The following is a 5757-nucleotide window of genomic DNA, read 5'->3' as shown; positions in this document are numbered from 1 at the left end:
ATACACACACACACACACACACAAACACACACAGATGAGAGAGAGAGAGAGAGAGAGAGAGAGAGAGAGAGAGAGAGAAATTAGCTTGGTGGTGGTGGTGCATGCCTGTGTTTAATCCTAGCATTTAGGAGGCAGAGACAAGTAAATCTCTGAGTTGGAGGCCAACCTGGTCTACAGAGTGACTTCCAGGACAGCCAGGGCTACATAGAAATCCTGCCTCAAAGATCATTATTGCTATTATTTTGTTGCTGGATATCAAAGTAAGACCTGGTGCTTGGGGCTGGAGAGATAGTTCAGAGGTTAAGTGTAGTTGCTCTTCCAGAGATACTGAGTTCATTTACTAGAAACCACTTGATGGTTCACAACCATCTGTAGTGAGATCTGCCTTCTTCTGGCCTGCAGAGATACATGCAGACAGAGCACTGTATATATAACAACTAAATCTTAAAACAAAACAAAACAAAAAACCAAAAAAACTTGTGTTTGCTAGGCAATCTGAAACTCAATTACATCTTCAACCTTCTAAGAATTTTTTTGTTTTGTTTTTTTTTGAGGCAGGGTTTCTCTGTGTAAAGTCCTGGCTGTCCTGGCATTGGCTTTGTAGACCAGGCTGGCCTTGAACTCACAGAGATCTGCCTGCCTCTGCCACCCAAGTGTTGTATTAAAGATGTGAGCCACCACCGCCCGGCCAGAATTTTTTGTAAATTCATCATTACATTTCATCCTTTAAGCCTTCCTAACTCTGCAAGCCATAGATGGGCACCTGAGGCCCACATCCCAAGGCATGCCTCAACTTCTCTGAACTCATTCACCCTGAGGACCTTGTATGTGGGCTTTTGGCCTGACATCTTCCTCAGCAATTTAATAAAACAGGTGTCTTCATGTGTTGAGGGCGTTGTGACTCTGGTAGATGAAATAACTTGCCCAAGTCAAGGGACAGCGGCAGGAGTGTGTCAAAGCTAGTCCCCTCCAGCCTTTTATTTAGTGCCTGGAGGCCTTTGGGCTTTGTTGTTAGGGAGCCTCCATCTGGCACCCCAAAGCAAGGCTGACTACCAAGACTGCCCCCCTCACCCACCTCCCTCAGCCTCGGCATCTGGGGTCAGGGGGCTCATGCAGAGGGCACACAAGGCCATGCTGCAGCCATGATCTATACGTACAGCCAAGCAACCCCCAAGGCCCATTGTCTACCCCAGAGACAATATAGATAAAGGACCCAGCCTAGTGGGCTGCTTGCATCAATCTGTAGCCATGGAAACCCCTAGGGAGACAATTCCAAAGCCCTCCCGTCAACCCCCCCCCACACACACACACCCAGCAGCTGTGTCCCAGCCCCTCAGCGGGAGGGGAACTGTTGGTAATTGCCGCCTCCCCAACCACTGCCACCTCCAAATGGGACACAGCTGGATCACCCTTAAACCCCCTCCTCCAACAGAACGGAGAACTGCTAAAGGGTCCCTAGGCCTTAAACTCTTAACCTGGCAGTCAGTTTAAGGTTCTAAGGCATAGCGAAATGCCCTTGATCCCAGGGTCAAACAAGGGAGAAAAGGTTCAATAGAATCCGCCACCGTAGAAACAGTGACAGCGCAGATTTTCGGCGTGTGACTGCCCTCTTGTGGCCGGTTGCTGCAACTGTCAGCTGCCGCACTGCAGGAGAGAACTATCTTCCTGGCTATGTAACTAGTGTGTTTGAGATGCTCGCACCTGTTCTAACTAATCGTCACCCTGTTGGTTGGGAGTTCCTATCCTACTTAGGAATTCTTAAGCCAAGGCTTCCAGAGAACATCTCGAGGTAAAAAAGCCGGCTGTTAGAAGGGCTAACCTAGGCAGCATTAACTCAAAATACCCGCCATCATCTGCCTCAAGGCCTTGGGGAAATGATCAAACCCTGTTTAATTCTCTGTTCACTGCTGTTGCTATGACCAAAATAACAACTTATGGAAGAAAGAGTTTATTCAGCTTACAACCCCAGGTTAGACCGTTACTTTGGGGAAGTCAAGGCAGGAACTTGAAGCATCATACCCACAGTCAAGAGCAGAGAGAGAATAAATACATGCTTCTTTGCTTGCTTGCCTTCAGTGGGATTTCTCCTCTTCTCTTAGACTACTGTGGACCCCCCTGCCTGGGGAATGGTGCTGCCCACAGTAGGCTGCGTCTTCCTGCAATCATGACAGTCCCTGGTAGACCTGCCCACAGCAACCTGATCTAGATAATCCTTCTTAAAAATTAGATGTTATTTATTTATTATGTATACAGTGTGCTGCCTGCATGTATGCCTGCTATCCAGAAGAGGGCACAGATCCCATTACAGATGGTTGTGAGCTACCAGGTGGTTGCTGGGAATTGAACTCAGGACCTTCAGGCAGTGCTCTTAACCAGGGAGCCACCTGTCCAGCCCTAGATAATCCCTCATTAGTACCCTCTTCCCCAGGTTGACTGTGGGTTGAGTCAAGTTGGCACATAAGCTAGCCAGCATACCCCGCTCAATCTGTTTCTCCATTTGTTTATTTTTAATAATTTATTTAATTTTATGCACATTGGTGTGACAGTGTTAGATTTCCCCATTCAAACTGAGTTACAGACAGTTGTGAGCTGCCATGTGGGTGCTGGGAGTGTTTGAACCCGGGTCCTCTGGAAAGGCAGCCAGTGCTCTTAACCGCTGAGCTAATTCTCCAGCCCCCCTCCCCCGTTTTCTCCATTTATTATGGTGTTATAAGAGTCAGGAAGACCCCAGGTGGATGTTTCTAAGCCTTCAGGAAGCTGACCCGCATGTGTAGAGAGGCTAGATAGCATTCTGGGGCATTTCATTGAACGTTCCCTGGCCTCGAGTCACATGGCTGCTTTGATTCTGGAGAGCTTCTGGGTGGGTCACAGGTAGAGCATCCCTTATCCAAAAGGCTTGGCCCCAGATGTGTTTTTTTTTTTTTTAAGATTTATTTATTTATTATGTATACAATATTCTGTCTGCGTGTATCCCTGCAGGCAAGAAGAGGGCACCAGACCCCATTACAGATGGTTGTGAGCCACCATGTGGTTGCCGGGAATTGAACCCAGGACCTCTGGAAGAGCAGTCAGTGCTCTCAACCTCTGAGCCATCCCTCCAGCCCCCAGATGTGTTTTTGATAGCACACCACGTAAGCACATTTGCATATGCATGATGAGATAGCATGGCCCTGGGACCCAGGTCTAAAGATAAAGTTCATTGGTATAACAGGACTTACCTGTTAGGCAAGTGATGTGTCACTGAGCTGTCTCCCTTCCCCCAGCTCAACCCTTGGACCTTCACTTTGACTGCACCTTATCACATGGGGTCCGGTGTTGAATGTCTTGGTAGGCAGAGGTTCTCAATGTGTGGGTCACGACCCCTTTGGGGTTGAATGACCCTTTCATGGGGGTTTCACATCAGGTATCCTGCATAGATCTTCACATTACGATTCATAACAGTAAAAAAAAAAATCACAGTTGTGAAAGTAATTTTACAGCTGAGTGGAGGGTCACACCATGAGGAACTGTATTAAAGGGTTGCAGCGTTAGGAAGGTGAAGAACCAGTGTGATCATGGTGATAGTGTCGGTGTTCAAAGCTTCGCCCAGCATGCACGAGGTTCCCACTCCATCTCTGGTACTGTTTCTGATTGGCTGGGTGAGAGGAAATGGCCACGGTGTGTGGAGGAGTATGAGGAGAAAGTGGATTGGAGGGGAAATCTATGCTTCTTTGGGGGGGGGGAAGGCAGGAGAAAGGAAACGCTGTTAGTCTCTGAGGTGACCTAGACCTCTCTGACCTCACAGCCCCCTGATAGAACTTCCCCAGACACAAAGATCCAGAGACTGTGTCAGTGGCCTGAAACTGTTCCCAGGGAGGGGCCTAGTGACCTGCCAAGGACTTCACACACCTCCGATGGAGATTAAGCCTTTCAGGGGCTCTGGGATGGACAAGGAGCACTTTTAATCCAACGGGGCAGGCGGGGAGTAAAAACAGTCCTGATTACCAGGGAGTTGATGCTGGAGTCATGAGATGGCAGGAACTGGGGTCATAGTCAGCATCTGAGGTTGGACACCAGCCGTCACCACCCGACACCAGCAAGATTCCAGAGACCCACTGTCCTGGAACTCGCTCTGTAGACCAACCAGGCTGACCTCAAATTCACGGAGATCCTCCTGCCTCTGCCTCCACCTCCAAGGGCTGGGATGAAGCTTGTGCAACACTATGCCTGGTTTAAGACCAAACGGCTCTGGTCTTGTTTTCCCATCTTAACCCTTGACCTAAGCCCTGCTGAGCCCTTTACCTAAGACCAAGCGCTATTGGGGTCCCAGGTCCGTTTTGGTTTTGTGGTGGAGAGCCAACACAAAGGTCTGCCGAGGCAAATGCTATATTCAACACCGTCCCGGGGCGCTGTGCAGCCGGGCTGCTGTAAATTAGATGCTGCACTCAGAGGCAGCAGCGTGCAGCTGCTTGCTTCATTACCAGCCTCCGCCCGGTCACGTAATCTTCTTTAAAAGACCCCCCTCTCCTGCTCTCTCCGTCTCCTAGTCTCTCTGTCTGCCTGTCTCTCTCATGTCTCCACTCCCAGCAAAATTTCACTTCTATTGGTCTGAAGCACTAAGGCACACTTTTTTTTTTTTTTTAAATTGGGAGTTCTTTGAATCAGGAATGAATATAGAATGCATGGCATTCTCAGTGACTTAACTGGTTAACAGAAAGGGAGGAGGCCTGGTGAAGCTCACCTGTAATCCCAGTATCCTAGTGCTCAGGGCAGGGGCTGAGCTTGAGGCCAGCCTGGACTTTACAGTAAGGCCTTATCCAAAAACCAAGAAACGGAGCTTGGTGATAGACACCTGTAATTCCAGCATTCAGGAGATGGAGGCAGAGGGATCAAGAGTTCACAGCTGTCCTTGGCTACAGAGAAAATGGGAAGCCAGCCTGGGCTACCTGAGTTCTAATCTCAAAATAAGAGAGAGAGAAGAGAGAGAGAGGGGGGGGGGCAGGGAGCAAGCAGGATGGTTTCCCCAGGGCAGAAGTTGAAGAAGGACATTTAAGCAGAACACCTTGGGTCCTCGGGGAGCAGAGGGGTCAGGCAGAGGCATGTTGATCAGAACTCTAGGCCCACACGTGAGCCACTGAGATTAGAGGTGCTGGAGGGCAGGGTGCAGCTTGCTGGACCTTTAGAGAGTGAAAGGCAGGGTGCCCTGTGGAATAGGTGGGGAAAACTGATATGGGTGGCGCTCCCCCAAACTGCCCTAAATACCTCCAGTGTTTTTCTCTCTGTGTCTTCCTCTAGGCTGGTCTTGAGCTATTGGAAATCCTCCTGCCTTATCCTCCCAAGTGCTGGGATTATGGATATGGGCCACTAAATCCAGTGGGGAAAAAATTGTACTAGATCAGCAGTAAATGTTTTATTGTTTGTTTGGTTTTTTGTTTTATGAGACAGGGTTTCTCTGTGTACCAGTTCTGGCTGTCCTGAAATTCACATTGTAGACCAGGCTGGCCTCAGACTCAGAGATCTGTCTGCCTCTGTTTATGGAGTGCAGGGACTGTAAAGTGTGTGACATCACCGCCCAACTCTTTTTTAAAAGGTATTTTTAATTGAATTTCCTTTTTTAAAGATTTATTTTATTTTATTTATGTAAAGTGTTCTGTCTGCATGTTTGCCTGAACGAACGCCAGAAGAGGGCGCCAGATCTCACTATAGATGGTTGTGAGCCACCATGTGGTTGCTGGGACTTGAACTCAGGACCTCTGGAAGAGCAGGCAGTACTCTTAA

Source organism: Alexandromys fortis, unplaced genomic scaffold (assembly GCF_014885135.2).
Source record: "Alexandromys fortis isolate MF-2015 unplaced genomic scaffold, M_Fortis_MF-2015_v1.1 scaffold_26, whole genome shotgun sequence".
Classification (NCBI taxonomy): Eukaryota; Metazoa; Chordata; class Mammalia; order Rodentia; family Cricetidae; genus Alexandromys; species Alexandromys fortis.
This window is presented reverse-complemented; position numbering follows the sequence as displayed.